Source organism: Chiloscyllium plagiosum, unplaced genomic scaffold, assembly GCF_037043375.1.
Source record: "Chiloscyllium plagiosum isolate Xiang-an unplaced genomic scaffold, Cpla_swu_hap1 HiC_scaffold_37, whole genome shotgun sequence".
In the NCBI taxonomy this organism is placed as follows: domain Eukaryota; kingdom Metazoa; phylum Chordata; class Chondrichthyes; order Orectolobiformes; family Hemiscylliidae; genus Chiloscyllium; species Chiloscyllium plagiosum.
Window position 1 is genome coordinate 19,291,562 of NW_028270175.1, and position 18,487 is coordinate 19,310,048.

The 18,487-nt window shown below is 42.0% G+C and overlaps 1 protein-coding gene across 4 annotated transcripts in view; it reads right to left on the minus strand.

The window, feature by feature from the left end:
• The window catches only part of kcnab2a (potassium voltage-gated channel subfamily A regulatory beta subunit 2a), a 281,823-nt gene that overhangs the window by 227,244 nt on the left and 36,092 nt on the right, over nt 1-18,487 (minus strand). The window contains exon 1 of one of the 4 annotated variants that reach the window (XM_043675969.2): nt 13,972-14,030. The exons of 2 other annotated variants lie outside the window; for them this stretch is intronic. The gene's annotated coding sequence lies outside the window, so the exon portion shown is untranslated. Of the gene's footprint in view, nt 1-3,355; nt 4,239-13,971; nt 14,031-18,487 lie in introns of those variants that run through there. One more of the 4 variants, XM_087980422.1, reaches the window with a different exon arrangement.

Genomic DNA, 18,487 nt, shown 5'->3' on the forward strand with positions numbered 1-18,487 from the left:
ACAAATGCCTTTTAGATGTTGCAATTGTACCAGCCTCCACCACTTCCTCTGGCAGCTCATTTCATACACGTACCATCCTCTGCGTGAAAAGGTTGTTCCTTAAGTCACTTTTATATCTTTACCCTCTCACCCTAAACCTATGCCCTCTAGTTCTGGACTCCCCCACCCAGAGAAAAGACTATTTATCCTATTCATGTCCCTCATGATTTTATAAACCTCTATAAAAGGTCACCCCCTCAGCCTCCGATGCTCCAGGGAAAACAGCCCCAACCTATTCAACCTCTCCCCATAGCTCAAATCCTCGAACCCTGCCAACATCCTTATAAATCTTTTCTGAACCCTTTCAAGTTTAGTAACATCCTTCCAATAGGAGGGAGACCAGAATTACATGCAATATTTAGATTAGATTAGATTAGATTACTTACAGTGTGGAAACAGGCCCTTCGGCCCAACAAGTCCACACCGCCCCGCAGAAGCGCAACCCAGCCATACCCGCTACACTACCCTACCTTTACCCCTTACCTAACACTATGGGCAATTTAGCATGGCCAATTCACCTGATCTGCACATCTTTGGACTGTGGGAGGAAACCGGAGCACCCGGAGGAAACCCACGCAGACACGGGGAGAATGTGCAAACTCCACACAGTCAGTCGACTGAGGTTTCAAAAGTAACCTAACCAATGTCCTGTACAGCTGCAACATGACCTCCCAACTCCTGTACTCAATACTCTGACCAATAAAAGAAAGCATACCAAATGCCTTCTTCGCTATCCTATCTACCTGTGACTCCACTTTCAAGGAGCTATGAACCTGCCCTCCAAGGTCTCTCTGTTCAGCAACACTCCCTAGGACCTTATCATTTGATAAAAACAATTGTTTAAAACATTGATATATTAACACCATGGTCCAAATAGCTAAATTTCAACCTACCATTCTTCCTATCTCATCACTAGCAGCAGATGCCAATTTGGCTAGATCACAGTGCAATGAATAACTTTTACATAGACAAATGAGATAGCACTTTCTGAGTAATGTTTGCACTAAAGCTAACATATGCAGCAAGTATATCAAGCACTGGGAAGCCTGATTACATTCAACCTTAATGACAAAATGGCCAATTCAATGTCATCTACTGCATCCGTTGCACCCGGTTTGGTCTCCTCCACATCGGGGAGACAGGACACCTTCTTGCGGATCATTTCAGAGAACATCTCCAGGACACCACACCCAGCATCCCCACTGCCCAGTGGCGGAACACCTCAACTTCCCCTCCCACTCCGTCAAGGACATGCATGTCCTGGGCCACCTCCACCACCAAACCGTTACCACCTGACGCCTGGAGGACGATTGCATCATATTCTGCCTTGGGATCGTGCAACCACATGGGATAAATGTGGATTTCAACAGCTTCCTCATTTCCCCTCCCAATACATTATCCCAGTCCCAAGCCTCCAACTCGCCACTGCCCTTCGGACCGTCCATCACTCCCCCCTCTGACCTATCACCTTCTCCCTTATCTTCATCCACCATTCTCCTCCTCCTCCCCCCCCCCCATTTTTCTCTCAGCCCTGACCCACAAGCCTCTTTCCTGATGAAGGGCTTATGCCCGAAATGTTGATTCTCCTGCTCATTGGATGCTGCCTGACCTGCTGTGCTTTTCCAGCACTATTCTCTCGACTGACCTCCAGCATCTGCAGCCCTCACATTCTCCTAACTAACTTACACTGTAAGGTTTTATGGGCTGCCTAATTTAACATTACAATCTATATTTACATAAAAGTATAGATTTCAGGGCATCCATATTCCTGTTCTAAATACACTATAAAATTGCAATCAACCAGTTGTGCAAGAACAAAGTTACCAATCAACTCCATTCATTTTAACTGTAGCCTCCACCTGTTTTCCATCAGGTCTAGGCACCTATATTAAACTTATCTCAAGCAATGGCAAAAAAAGTATACACTTGTCTACCACTGGGATTCTCAAATCTTAAACTAAGTCTGTGCCACTAACGGATGCTTTCAAAATGTGAAGACATCAAGAACACTGGGCTGATGGACTACTCACCAAAATGAGAGTCTACAGCTCTCAATTCAAATGGAGATCTAATATTTAAATGAATATAGATTTGTAACTTATTAATAATATTCATGCCTTTTCTTTCAGCCTGCATTCCTCCACAAGCTCACAAATGGATTTGTCTTACTGTCTCGGCATGTAATGTACTTGTAAAAATTTTTCTATTGCTGTTTCCCAACATCTCACATGCAACAGGAAAGTGTAATTTCGCTTCCTAAAAGAAACACCTGCATAAATCACACCTCAAAATTTCTTAAATCGTTTCACACAGATCAACAGATTGTGTCACATAAGCTGAAAAAGGACCAAGTAACTGAAATTCAGGAGAACATCAATTATTGCAAAGATCAACAATAAATTGGCTCTGAGTTAGCATATATGCCAGGAAGATCAAGTGGAGAGAAGCCACCATGGTATCATCATAACCACAACACCAGAGTAATTTTCAGAGGGCTCTTGTGGTGCAGTGGCAGTGTCCTACCTCTCGGCAGAGGCCTGGGTTCAAGACGAACATGTTCCAGAGGTTTATCATATGATGTCTGAACAAATTGATGAAAATAACCACACAGATGGTGTGCTGGACTACACTATTTCCTCCACTGATTGATATTTTGATCGAATGTTCCAGCTTTGTCTTAAGGTGGGGAGTCAATGGTCTCGTGGTATTAACCCGGAGACTCAGCTATGTTCTGGTGACCTCGGGTCGAATTCCACCATGGCAGATGATGGAATTTGAAATCAATAGAAAACACTCGTTTGTTAGAATTGATTATTTTATAATAAATAGTAGTTTCTTGTTAAATATAGAAACCTAGTAACTTTTCTGTTAACCATGATTCATATGACAGAAAACTGGGACAGCGTGATTTGATTAAATCTAGCTTTTATGGTAATTCCGGAAGTTGTGGGGCTCAAGTGTCAGTGCACTTTCCCAAGTGGTCATGACAACTGTAAACAATGCTTTGCCTATTACGCCAAGTGTTTACTATTCACTTCCCCTGATATTGGTTCTAAATTGACTTTGCAATCATGTCCTCCAGTCCTCCTTTTCTAACTCACTTTGAAGTAGCAATCTGGGATTACTTTATCTATGCCACTTAACATTTCACTTGTGGGGATCTAAGATGGCGGCAATCTGAGAAGATCACACTGCACAGCTTCGCATCGCAGCAGGAGCAGGACGGTCCTTTAACCCACCCAACCCAGGTCATCAGGATTTCTTGGGGCATTGGAAAGATTGTGGAGGCCCAAGAAACATTTAAAAATTGACTTACCTGTATTTTCAGCTGTCCAGAAATGCCTAAAAAGGGAGGAGGAGCATCTGAGGCCGGGCCTGCAGCAGCCTCAGAGCCGATTACTCTCCAGGACCTGGTGAACCAGCTCTCGAAATCTCGCGAGATGTTGGGGAAACAGATTGAAGAGAAGCTGGCTCTAGTCTCTCTCATGCTGCAGAAGCATGAGCAGCAGCTGGGAGACCTGGAGAAGAGGACGGATAAGGTGGAGCACAGGGTCACAGTGGTGGAAGCTGATGCCAGTTCATTCAAGGAAGAGATCCAAGCCCTGAAGACACAGGTTCGTAATTTGCGTGACCAAGTGGATGATCTTGAAAACAGGGGCAGGAGAAAAAACATTTGGATCATCGGTCTGCCTGAGGGTAAGGAAGGTGAGCGGCCTGCAGAATTTGTTGAAGATTGGCTTCCGAAATTCCTTGACTTGGAGACTGGCATGAGAGGACTGAAGATAGAGAGGGCTCACCGGGTCACAGCGCGGAGGTCGGGTCTGGGTCAACGCCCTCGTCCTTTCCTGGTGCGGTTCCATCATTACTGGGATAAGGAGAGAGTCATGGGAGGCTTCCAGACTCCAGGGGAAGGATCCAAAGGCCCTAATTTGCGAGGTGTCTAAGATCATGTTTGTTTTCAGGACTTTTCAGTGGCGGGGATCCAGAAACGAAAACCGTATGATGGTGTCAAGAGAAGATTGAAGGAGCTTGGGATTCAGTACTCCCTGAGATATCCGGCAGTGCTTCGGATCACCTTAGATGGATCCATGCATCTCTTTGACACATCGGAGAAGGCAAGAGACTTTGTGGACAAACTAACCTAATTTAAACAATTGTAGTGTGTATAAATATTGTTGCTTGGGTATGCGTTTATCATTCTGTAAAAGAAATGGAGGAAATCCAGTTGGAGCTTTGTTTTTCCCCTTTTTTTTCCTCTATTGAAAATAATTTGGTTCAAACTATGTCTGGTGGTGGTTAAGATGTACATTTTAAATTTCTAAGTTAGGACATACCAAAGGATGGGTGGGGTATTTATTCCCCCTTTTTTTTAATAAAAGAATGTTTTTTTATTCATATTGATATTCTATGGGGTGTTTATTCTTTTTAACTTGTGCTTGCGATGCGGCTCTAGCTGGGAGAAGTGAAGGTGGTTGAGATGGTTAGATGCCTATTTATGGGCAGTTCAAGCAAGGGGAAGAGTTCCCCTACTAAGTACTATTGGCGCTTTATATGTTGATTTGTTTTCTGGTTTTTGTTGTTTTTTATTTTTAATAATTTTGTATGTTTGTTAAATGTAGTGGTTTTAGTTTATGTAGTTTTTATATTTGGTGGACCATGCGACACTAAGACTCAGCAATTTGTGATTCGGGTTCCTCCTCTCTGGAATTTAAATGTAATTGCAGAAGATTACGGTTAATGATTTGATTAAATGGTATACCTGGAATATCAAGGGAAGTCACTCACCAATTAAGAGGAAGAAGGTACTCTTGAGTCTTAGAAAGGAGAAGGTGGATATTGCTTTGTTACAGGAGACACATTTGGATGACAAGGAGCATCTGAAATTACAGCAGAATAGCTTTGACCGAGTTTATTTTTCATCATTTAATACCAGAGGTAGGGGAGTGCCTATATTGGTAAGGAAAAATCTCTCATTTAAATTGTTGGAATGTGTTAAAGACACATACGGGAGGTTTGTAATCCTTAAAGCCTTGATAAATGGGGAAGAATATGGCATTTTAAATGTTTATTGTCCCCCAGCTCATCCTCTTAAATTCTTGGTAGATGCTTTTTCTAAACTGATAAGTCTCAAGTCTCGGCACATCAATATAGGGGGAGATTTTAACTGCCTCATGGACCCCACAGTAGACAGGTTGCCTAAAGGTCCCTCGATACCCTCTGCACAAACTAAACAGTTATTAGGTTTGTGTGGGGAATTAGGATTGGTGGACGTCTGGAGGTGTCTCCACCCTACAGGTAGGGATTTCACGTTTTTCTCCAATCCGCACAGATGTCACACGAGGATTGATTTTTTTCTGACCCCCGCGGTAACCCTGGATCTGGTGGCATCCTGTACGATTGGTAATATTGCCATCTCTGATCATGCTCCAGTGTACCTCATGGTTAAAATTAAGGAAGTTACAGTGGATTCAAGGTACTGGCGAATGGACCCCTTTATTCTCATGGACAGCAAGTTTGTGGAATATTTCTCTAGGGAATTTCGGGCATTCCTAGACATCAACATAGGCTCAGTTGATAGCTCATCTGTTCTCTGGGAAACTGCCAAAGCTTATGCCAGGGGGTTAGTTATTTCATATTCCACAAGTAGGAAGCGGCAGAAGGGTGAGCAGCAACGTCTCCTTGAAGCACGTTAGAAGGCAGCCGAGAAGGCCTATTTTGACAGACCCTTGTTGGTCAAACTACAGAGGATTACAGTACTGCGGTCTACACTAAATTCCGTGCTCACGCAGACGGCAAAGAAGGAGCTGGCTTTTGCAAAGCAAAGGTTATACGAGCATGGTGACAAGCCAGGCAAATACTTAGCATACCTTGCCAGAAAGAGAAGTGCCCCACAAACCATTACAGCGATTAGGGAAGGGTTTGGGAACCTAACACGTGTGGGGAATTAAAAAGATGAATGTGGCGTTCCAGAGATTCTACTCTAAGTTATATCAGTCTGAGAATTAGAAGGAAGGGAAGGCCAAAATGGAATCCTTTTTTTAGAGATCTGAAGCTCCCGGGTGTGACTCCCGAACAACAGTCCTTTCTCAATGCCCCATTATCAGAGCAAGAAGTGCAGGAAGCTGAGAGGCAGCTTCAGAGTGGAAAGGCGCCCGGTCCTCATGGGCTTCCCAGTGAATTCTATAAGGAATTTATAAGTATACTGTCAGGCCCGATGCTGAATATGTTTAATGATTCATACAGTCATGCTTGTCTCCCATCTCTGAGAGGGGCCAATATTTGATTTATCCTTAAAAAAGGGAAGGATCCGGAAGACTGTGCTTCATAGAGGCCCATCTCGCTCTTAAATGTGGAGTTTAAGATCCTCTCTAAGGATCTTGCGTTAAGGCTGGAGACTGTGTTACCCTCTATTATTAAAGAGGATCAGACGGGCTTCATAAAGGGTCGCAGATCCTCCAATAATGTTAGGAGGCTGCTTAATGTAATTCAAGCATGCCAACAGCAGTCAATACAGGGATTGGTGATTTCTTTAGATGCAGAGAAGGCATTTGACCGAATTGAGTGGCCGTACCTTTTCTATACTCTAGACCGGTTTGGTCTGGGCGAAGTTTTCATAAGATGGGTAAAGGTTCTCTACAGTGTACCTCTCGCTGCAGTCATTACCAACGGGGTACGATCAAGCAATTTTAATATTTCTAGGGGCAGCCGGCAGGGCTGTCCCCTTTCACCATTACTTTTTACGTTGGTGATTGAACCGTTGGCAGAGGCCATTCGTGGGGATCTCAATATATCAGCTCCAGAAGTGGGGTCAAAATTACATAAGATCTCGCTGTATGCAGATGATGTTCTAATTTTCTTGACAAATCCAGCAGTCTCAGTGCCTTGCCTGATACAATGCATTCACGCGTTTGGCGCTTTTTCAGGGTATAAGATTAATTTTGCTAAATCAGAGGCTATGCCTATTGGTGGTCTTATGAAAGAGTTCGCTCTTGAGTGTGACTATAGATTCCCATTTAGGTGGTCACAGGGGTGTTTTGTGTATTTGGGCATATTCATTACTCCAGTTCTGGATTGGCTGTTCAAAGCCAATTTTACTCAATTATTTGAAAAAATTAAACAAGATCTCCAAAGATGGGAGGCACTTTCAGTCACATGGTTGGGTCAGATAGCGTTTATTAAGATGAATATTCTCCCTCGTTTGCTATACCCTATACGGATGCTCCCCCTGATTTTCAATAAACAAACATTCAGGAGACTGAATGGTTGATTCAGCTTCTTTATCTGGCACCGTAAACGGCCCCTCATTAAATTAGCCAAACAGCAGTTGCCTCACAGATTGGGGGGAAATAGACCTTCCGGACATCAAAAATTACCAATTAAGCTCGCTTTTGATCCTCGTAAGTGATCGAGTTTGTGGGAACCCTCTTTCAATATGGCTAGATATCGAAGTCTCCCAGGCAAGGTGCCCCCTTACCAGTTTGCTGTTTTTGGACAAGGTGAGGACAGTTAGGGATTATTGCCATAACCCAATAGTCATCAATACTGTTAAAGAATGGAGGGCAATTCGGCAGAGGGAAGGTAATATTGGCAAAACATCTTTGTTTACACCTTTAGTGGGTATGCCGAGTTTTCAACCAGGTATGATAGATTCAGGATTTAAACGTTGGGAAGCGAGGGATATATCTTGCATGGGTGATTTATTTGTGGGAGATGTAATGATGTCCTTCGATCAGTTAGTATGGAAGTATGAGTTACCTAATAGAGACCTCTTTTGTTTTTTTTCAAGTTAGGGATTTTATTCAAAAAAGGACCACACTTTTGACTGATCCCTACAAATCTGACATAGAAAGAGGGGTACTAAGGGCTAAGAGTAACACTCTCTGTCAGTACTCTATATCACCAATTGGGGGGTGCCACCTCAGATGAGTCTGATCGACTTTGCAAGATATGGGAAAGAGAGCTGGGTGTTGAAGTTTCTTCAGAGGCATGGGAGGATATTTGGGAGAATGCAAGGAAGATATCAATTTGCAATAGGACCCTTTACAGTTGAAGATTCTCCACAGGGTCCACTTAGCCCCAGACCGTTTGTCAAAATTTAAACCAGGGGTATCTTCAGCATGTGGAGAAAGTGAGGTCTGCAGATGCTGGAGATCAAAGTTGAAACTTTATTGCTGGAACAGCACAGCAGGTCAGGCAGCATCCAGGGAACAGGAGATTCGACGTTTCGGGCACAGGCCCTTAAGGGCCTGTGCCCGAAACGTCGAATCTCCTGTTCCCTGGATGCTGCCTGACCTGCTGTGCTGTTCCAGCAATAAAGTTTCAACTATCTTCAGCATGTCCCAAGTGCAAGGTCTGTACGGGTACTCTTACCCATTGTCTTTGGTCTTGTGACAGGCTTCAAACATATTGGAGCACTGTGGTGGGTGCAATGGAGAGGATTTTAGGTAGGGGTGGAGAAGGATCCTATTTCGCTCCTTTTGGGCCTACCCATTGTATTTCCTGCAGACTCGCATAAGGCAAAACTTTTCAATATTCTTACATTCTGTGCAAGGAAGAATATTCTTGCTAGGTTGGATATCAGAAAAACCCCCAGGCCTGTCGGGTTGGCGGATGATTGTTATGGAGCATATTTCCCTGGATTTTCTCACAAATATGGTACACCACAAAACTGAGAATTTTTACAAGACACGGCAACCCTTTTTGAAATACCTGGACACAGATTTATCTGCCACACTAACAAGGGCTTTTATATAGCCATAACAATTGTGTTTCATCCAATATCCAGGGAGGAGGAACTGTGAATGTATGAGTGTTTTGTTTGGCTGGGCTGAGTTATTACTATTTATTTGTTTGTTGTTAGGTATTTATTTAGTTAGTTAAATAGTTAGTTTAGGTTTTTTTTAATTTTATACTTCTCTATATATGTTTATACATTCGTATAGGAGGGTGGGTTGGGGAACTTTTTTTATTATTTGGGTTTAGTTTTGTACTCTTTTGAATTGCATGATTTTGTATTTGTTGTAATATTTAAAAATCTATTTTTTCTTAATAAAAATATATTATAAAAAAAACATTTCACTTGTACTTTGAGAATTTCTTTCCCCTCATCCCCTTAACTGCCTTCTTCCTAAATTACAAAGCTTAAGCTCCTTCATCACACCTAAATTTCTTTAGAACTTAGAATTAGCCCTATTGGCCTAAAGTTCCATAATTATTCAACAATAATATTTGTAACAGATTTTTATCATTGGAACCACAGCAACATATAAATTTAGCACAAGACAATGTAAATGAAAACAGTGTGAAAAATAACTGTTCTCTTCTGTCAATGTATATTTAAAGAACTATGCTTAAAATTCAATATTGGGTGACTTCAAACCACTGAAGAGCAACCTGCTCTGGGAAACTATGCTGCAGGATAGGAACATACATTCTGCTGTTCACCACCGTTTTGTAGAGTCATGCAGCAATTCAACCACTGGTTTTAACTTGCAACTTCTGTTTCCAGGGAAACTGCTCTGGGATTTTCCCTCAGCAATGATGTTATCAGAATAATGTAGCACGGGGAAAAAAAGTCAACTTTAGGGTTTTATTGCTCGTATTAAAAGTGAAAATTTACTTTAAACAAAAAAATTAATCATACTTTTCTAGAGGCTATTTTTCTTTCTTAAAAAAAGGAACCACTGAAGAAACAGAATCGTCAAGACTTCCCCTTTTAAGATAGGTTAGAAATAAAGGAATAATTGCTGAAGACTCAGTCCGAAGTTAGCAAAAATGCAGATTTCATCTGAACTATAATTAATCATAAATACACTAATATAAAGAGAATGGAGAGAGAAAATTAACAGATCAAAATAAAATTGTTCAATATGTCTTAGGACACATGCCTAAAGTTAAGAGAAAGCTAGGCTGTTAATCTTATTCTTCTTGTTAACATTCAGAAACAGTCCTTTCAGACTATAACAAATGATATTTTCTTTCAGAAAATAACAAAATCAATCAACAACTCAAGGAGTTTTGACTGATGCGGTCAGTCCGCGCATAACATACATAAGCTCATTACAAACCCAGTACAGTCCACATCCAAATCTAATATATTTGAACTATATTCTACTACAGCTGAAAATGTGTTGCTGGAACAGTGCAGCAGGTCAGGCAGCATCCAGGGAACAGGAGAATCGACGTTTCGGGCATAAGTCCTTCTTCAGGAAATGCCCGAAACGTCGATTCTCCTGTTCCCTGGATGCTGCCTGACCTGCTGCACTGTTCCAGCAACACATTTTCAGCTCAGATCTCCAGCATCTGCAGACCTCACTTTCTCCTCCTATATTCTACTACATACCTGCACATTATCATGGAAACATTCACAATCATTAGACTCATTACAAAATTTTTAATATAGTAAACTTTCCTTTTCGCTCAACTTTGTTCAATATTTCAGCTTCTCATCTAATATAATTGGTGCTAGTGGTGCACAGTTGTGTAGCAACTGTATATCAATTATTTACACCAATCATGGAAAGTATCCTTATTTTTAGATTACTTACAGTGTGGAAAAAGGCACTTTGGGCCAACAAGTCCACACCGACCCTACGAAGAGCACCCACCCAAACCCATTCCCCTACATTTACCCCTTCATTTTAATTGAACACTAGATGTATATGGTGTTGTCTTTGTGAAAATAAGGAACAGACAAGGGGGTAGAAATTGGAATTTTCTGTTCTATTTCCTTCACAAAATTCTAAGGCAGTTGCCAGTAAGTTTGCCAATGCAAACTGGATCATATTGCCCAAAGACAGGCAGACAAACAGCAACAGATCAACTCAACTAAGATAATATTCAAAGTTCAATCTTGGCCAACACTGAATTCTGGCAGAATTTGTCATGTACCTAACATTTCATATCCAAAAACTACTCAAAAATAATTTCTACCCCAAGGAAAGTTTTATTACCAAACATCTACATTGGTCGCATCCTCAAGGCTCTATTTACAAACAGACTGAAGTGTGCAAACTGAAAGGAGCCATTAAAAATAGACTTTAGTTCATACAACAGACACACTCAGCAGTTTGTTTTGGGGGGGGGGGGGGGGGTGAGATTTCAAAAAAAAATCTTATGACAATTTGCAATCTTATGAAACATACCTTAAAAAAATGCTCATCAGTTAAGGCCAGTTTACATGCTGCAACATTATGCAACAAGTTGACTCATTTCAAAACTTCCCTTATAATTCAGAGCACTTTGCTGTGCTGCACTCACACTTGATATGCAGAAGTACCATTGTAACAACTGGTATACAGGAATATATGCCATTAGGTGTATATGCAAGATGCAGAGAAGAGAGAGGCAGACAGTCAATTTAGGCCTTTGTTGAAGCCATTTTCTAACGGGTTTCCTGAATGTGCTCAAGAATTAGAAGTTACTTCTTCCTCTAATCTGTTTTTATAGAAAAGCTTGTAATTTTATCACATTGAGGTTCCAAAGATCAAGTATTTAACATGTAGAACCAGAAGATGCATCTTAGCACTCCACATTGTACTACATCTTGAATGAAAGAACATCGAACAGTGTAGCACAGGAACATGCCCTCGGTCCACCACGTCTGTCGACCATGATGCCATTCTAAACTCATTCCACCTGCCTGCACATGGTTCATATCCCTTTATTTCCGCGTCTGTTCACGTGTCTGTCTAAATGATTCCAAGCTAGCCTTTGAAATTGACCCAGTTGGTTTGTCATTATATTTAAAGAAATTACAGAATTAATTACTTTGTTAAACAGTAACATAATCATAGACTCAAAGAATCCCTACAGTGCAAAAGGCATCCATTTGGCCTCCCTCCTTTACCCAAAGTCAGACTCATGTTACATTATAGTTTCACAGCAAGTGAAATCTCTAAGGTGATGAAACTTCACCTGCGAGTCCAAGTAAAGACTGTCAGACATTGTCAGGCATCTTAACTGAACCTGATCTTGCCTTTATCTGATAGGAGTACCTGAGTAGGAATCCGTGCCTGCAATCGGTAGGATGGACCAAAAATGATGATGTGGTTTTTTCCAGCCTGGAGACATTGACACTAAATACATATCACCAATCATTACAATTTGAATCAAATAAGTCTACATCAATCAGAAACCTAATATAGAGCCTCCTGGTCTATATAGACAATAGACGATAGGTGCAGGAGTAGGCCATTCTGCCCTTCGAGCCTGCACCACCATTCAATATGATCATGGCTGATCATCCTCAATCAGTATCCTGTTCCTGCCTTATCTCCATAACCCTTGATTCCACTATCCTCGAGAGCTCACTCCAGCTCTTTCTTAAATGAATCCAGAGACTGGGCCTCCACTGCTCTCTGGGGCAGAGCATTCCACACAGCCACCACTCTCTGGGTGAAGAAGTTTCTCCTCATCTCTGTCCTAAATAGTCTACCCTGTATTTTTAAGCTGTGTCCTCTGGTTCAGCACTCACCCATCAGCGGAACATGTTTCCTGCCTCCAGAGTGTCCAATCCTTTAATAATCTTATATGTCTCAATCAGATACCCTCTCAGTCTTCTAAAATTAATGGTATACAAGCCCAGTCGCTCCAGTTTTTCAGCGTAAGATAGTCCCACCATTCCAGGAATTGACCTCGTGAACCTACGCTGCACTCCCTCAATAGCCAGAATGTCTCAGAACCACACATTTAAAGGGAGTGGATGCTTCTGGATGTGGTGTCAATCAAAAGCTACTTCATTCTGAATAGCATTAAGCTTCTTGAGTGTTGTTAGAGCTGCAATCATCTGAACAAATGGGGAGTACTCCATCACACTGCTGACCTGTGCCTTGTAGTTGGTGAGGTAAAAACAATGACTGCAGATGCTGGAAACCAGATTCTGGATTAGTGGTGCTGGAAGAGCACAGCAGTTCAGGCAGCATCCAAGGAGCTTCGAAATCGACGAAACGTCGATTTCGAAGCTCCTTGGATGCTGCCTGAACTGCTGTGCTCTTCCAGCACCACTAACCCAGAACCTTGTAGTTGGTGGACAGGCTTTGAGGAATCAAGAACTGAGCTACTCACCACAGCATTCCTAGCCTCTGACCTGTTTGTGTAGCCAGTGTTTATTTGGTGAGTCCAGTTGACCTTCTGATCAACGGCAACCCCCAGGATGTTGATAATGGGGCAGTCATGGTCGCATCGCTGAATGTACAAATGTTACTTACCACTTGTCAACCCAAGCCTGGATCTTGTCCAGTTTTACTTGCACTTGAACATGGACTGCTTCAGTATCTGAGGAGTTACAAATGGAGCTGAACATTGTACAACCAATTGCAAACATCCCCACTTCTGAAGGTGGGAAGATACTTGATGAAGCAGTTGAAGATAGTCGGGCCCAGGATAATAAGTGAGGAACTCCTACAGAGATGTCCTGAAGCCAAGGTGACTGACCTCCAACAACCACAACCATCATCCTATATCCAACCAGCAGAGGATATGATCCAATTCCCATTGATTCCAGTTTTGCTAGGGCTCCTTGATGTCACATTCGGTCAAACGTGGCCTTGATACCAAGAACTGTCACTCTTACCTTACGTGTGAAATTCAGCTCTTTTGTCCATATTTAAACTAAGGTTTTAGTGAGATTAGGTGATGATTGGCCCTGACAGAACCCAAACTAGGCGGCAGTGAACAGATTGTTGCTAAGCAGGTTTTACTTGATAGAACTTGATGACACCTTCCATCACGTTACTGATGATCGAGAGTAGATAATAAGGTGGTAAGTGGCCGGGTTGGATTTGTCCTGCTTTCCATGTTTAGAACATTTGGCAAGTTTCCACCTTGTTGGGTAGATGCCATTGTTGCAACTGTACTCAAACAGCTTGGGTAAGTGGACTACTAATCCAGAGGCTCAAACCTTTGTATTTGCTAACTGAATGGCATACTTACCAAAATTGCCACTGCGACAACACTTCAAAAATATTTAACTGGTTGGCTGCAAGTGCTTTGGGGCAACCTGGATTTGAGAGGAAATGTACATTAGTACTTTAAATGTTGTTAATTATCTGAAAATGCTTTATTTATTTTCGCTTTTCTAAAAATATGGCTGTTTTGGACATTCACTATTTTGCAGCAACAACTCTAAAATAGATTACCGCCTCTCTCAGGTTGAAGATTATTTCATTTGCCTTTCTCCAGTGCTCACTTTCTGTCTGGCAACTAAATAATCACAAATGGAATTCAGTGTCCTAACAAGTCCTTGACTCATTCACTTGCTACTTCTCGGAGTAACAAGGATACCGAGAAGACATATCAAGGAGGGGGAGGAATTTCAGCCAAAATATTTTTAAAAATCTAATCCAATATTGCTGTACACTGTATTATGCCTAATAACACACTGTTCCAAGACACACAGTTTCCATCACTACAGCCATTCTAAGTAATACACCACTTTTCTTCCTCAGAGTGTATAATGTCACAATTGTTAAGACCAATGTACATCTGGCAGAAAACAAGGCCAAGACTTGAAAATATCTGTGGAGTTTAACAAGCTCATTCATTAGGATTTGTTTCTCTCCATTAAACTGCACCAGAACTGTCAGTTGTCCAGGTATGAGTGACAACACTACTCCAGTACCTTTATTCTTGAGCAAACGTGACAAAGATAACAAGCAACCTCGTGCAATAAATAGTAGACCTGCAAGTCAAATGCATTCTAAAACAGCACTGTGAAGAAATTAAAGCTAAATCTTAAAAATTTAAATCAGTGCTAGCAGTGAACAGACTTGTATCCAATAATCAGCATTTGTCAGTTTGGACCACATTTCAGTATACTGGATCCCACTGGCACTACAGTAGATAGACTAAGTGTCAAATCCAGAAAAAGGTAAAGAATATATGGATCTAAGCTCTTATTGAGAAGCTAAACATTGTCCAATTGGAGATTCAAGATGGTGACAACCCAGTAGGTCTGAATCTGCTGAGCTGTCCCCAGGACCCAGACAAAGTGGGGCACCTACTCTCCCCTCAGTCTTTTTCCCAGCTGCTATAGCCATTTTGCACCAAACATTCTAAAATGACTAAAGGTACAGGATCACTTACTTCGCACCAAGAAGGGTGATAGTATGGGGGTGGAACAGGTTAGTTGTCCACTTATATTTTCCGTGTTATAAGACGTTGGTATTTGTTTATCTAACTTTGTGATGTCTGGGTTGAGGGTATGGCTTTAGCTTGAAGGAGACATGGTGAGATTTTTGGATGGTAGGAGTGCCCCCTGTGGACAAGGGGTGGGATGTCTCCTTTTACTTATGCTTTAATGTTATGATTTTGTAGGAGTTGTTAGTAGTTTTGATTTAGTTGTTTTTAAGGTTGTATTTTTAAATTTATGTGAATTGTTTAAGGTCTCTACTCTTTTTGAGTGGGGTTCTTCCTCCTGGGGGATCTCGGACTTCCTTGAACGATCATGGCTAGCCATTCGTTAAAATGGTGCACCTGGAATGTTAAAGGGAGCCAATCACCAATTAAAATGAAAAAGATACTATCAAGTCTTAAAAAAAAAAGAGGATTGATGTAGCCCTTTTACAAGAGACACACCTAATCGACAAGGAACATTTGAAGCTGCAGCAGGGAGGATTTGGTCAGGTGTTCTTTTCATCCTTCAATTGAAAAAGTAGGGGAGTGGCCATTCTTATCCAGAAGAATCTTCCATTCAAATATTAAGCCAGATAAGAGACGAGTCCAGACAGTTTATAATACTTAAAGCCCTAATATATGGCGAGGAGTACGGGATTTTGAATGTATATTAGGCCCCCCCCCGCCCACCCCGGCACATCCTTTTAAATTCGTAACAGATGCGCTCTCCAGGTTGATGGCCCTTGGGGTGCATCACATAATTATAGGGGGAGATTTTAATTGTATTATCAATCCCAAGGTGGACAGGATACTTAGGAGTTCTGCGGGTATATCTCTGCGATCTAGGCAGTTGGCTGATCTGAATAGGGAGAATGTGTGGAGGTGTCTTCACCCATAGGGTAGAGACTTTACTTTTTATTCTAACCCACACAAGTGCCATACCAGAATCGATACTTTTTTTGTCCCCTCGACCTTTCTGAATTCGATATTGTCCTGTAAAATAGGGAATATAACTATTTCCGACCATGCAGCAGTGTATATGGAGGTCAAGACTAGTGGTGATAAGATGGGCTCCCGACATTGGCGTATGGTCCCTTTCCTATTGAAGGATAGTAAGTTCATAGAATATTTCTCGCAAAAATTTAAAGCTTTCTGGGACATTAATTCAAGTACGGCCAGTAACCCATCGGTGATGTGGGAGACTGCTAAGGCATATGCGCACGGCTTGATTATCTCATATTCTGCAACCCAGAAACGACAGAAGGGAGAACAACAGCGTCAGCTTGAGGCTCGCCTGAAGGCAGCTGAGTCAGTGTATGTTGATAGACCATCCATTACTAAATTACAGCGGATTACAGGCCCCGGGGCTACTTTGAATGCCGCACTTACTCAAACAGCAAAGATTGGGATACTATTTGCGAAGCAGAGATTATTTGAGTATGGCAATAAGCTGGGCAACTATCTAGCCAGAAAGTTCTTGCCAGAAAGAAAAAGGCTCCCCAATCCATTACATCTACTGGAGAAGGTGCTGGTACTTTGATTTGTGATTCTAAAAAGATCAATGCAGCTTTTAGAAAATTCTATTTTGAACTGTATCAGTTGGTAGGCTGTGAGGATAGAGCAAGGAAGATGGAGTCTTTTTTTAAAGAATCTAGACCTCCCGGGCGTTACCTCAGAGCAGATGTCTTTTTTGAATGCCCCCTTGACAATTCAGGAAGTGCAGGAGGCGGTCAGGCAGCTCCAGAACCCGCGCCAGATGAATTTCAGTTTGAGTTCTATAAAGAGTTTATAGACGAATTGGCCAGATCACTTATAGACATGTGTAACTACTCATATAGTCAGGGTAGTCCCCCACCCTCTCTGAGAGAAGCAAATATCTCTCTCATCCTTAAGAAAGGAAAAGCCCCAGATGACAATACTTCATACAGGCCTGTAACCCTTATTGATTAGATAGATTAGATTCCCTAAAGTGCGGAAACAGGCCCTTCGGCACAACAAGTCCACACCGACCCTCCGAAGAGTAACCCACCCAGACTCATTTCCCTCTGACTAATGCATTTAGCACTATGGACAATTTAGCATGGCCAATTCACCTAACCTACACATCTTTGGACTGTGGGAGGAAACCGGAGCACCCGGAGGAAACCCACGCAGACACGGGGAGAATGTGCAAACTCCACATAGATAATCGCCCAAGGGTGGAGTCGAACCTGGAACCCTGGTGCTGTGAGGCAGCAGTGCTAAGCACTGAACCACCACGCCGCCCTATTGAATGTGAACTTCAAAATTCTCTCAAAAATGCGAGCACTAAGACTGGAGAGGGTTTTACCATTTATTACAAAAGAGGATTAGATGGGGTTTATTAAGGGTTACAGATCTACTAATAATATCAGAAGAGTGTTAAATATGGCACAAGTCTGCCAGCAAAGAGCGATACCGGGATTAGTCATCTCCCTAGATGCAGAGAAGGCATTCGGCCAGGTGGAATGGCCATACCTTTTTTATACTATGGAGTGGTTTGGCATTGGAGAGGTTTTTACCAAATGGGTTGCAGTGTTGTATAGCGACCCAAAAGCAGCGGTGATTACCAACGACGTAAGATCGGATAGTTTTAGTGTTGGCAGAGGTTGTCGTCAAAATGCCCTCTCTCGGCACTACTATTTACACAAGTGATTGAACCGCTGGTGAGAGCTATCCAAACTGACCCCAATATAAGAGCCCCGGAGATAGGATCAGGCAAGCATAAAATTACTCTTTATGCGGATGACTTTCTTCTTTTTTTAAATGATCCATTGACATCTGTAACCACTTGAATTAAGCGATGCAATTTATTTGGTATGTTTTCAGGGTACAAAATTAATTTTATAAAATCAGAGACCATGTGCTAGAAGGTCTTAGCAGCATATCCAACTTTGCGGATGGATCCCACTTCCCCTTTCGGTGGTCACTGGGAGGTTTTCTCTATTTAGGTATTTTTATTAGCCCGGTATTTGGTCAGCTCTATAAAGCTAACTGTACGCATTTATTAGAAAAAAAAAGACAGGACCTCCAATGTTGGGAAGAGATCCCAATATCCTGGTTAGGAAGAATAGCTTTGGTCAAGGTGAATATTCTTCCTCGCCTATTAGAGAGAATGCTTCCTTTGATGTTGCTGAGACAGGCGCTGCGTAAGCTTTATGGGTTGGCTTTATGGATGGCTGTTTGGAATCATAGATGGCTCCTTATTAAATTAGATAAGTTGCAGCTCCCACAAGTAAGGGCAGGTCTAGATTTTCCAAATTTTAGGAAGTAACAACTGAGCTCCCTACTATCATATGTGGCTGATTGGGTCTCG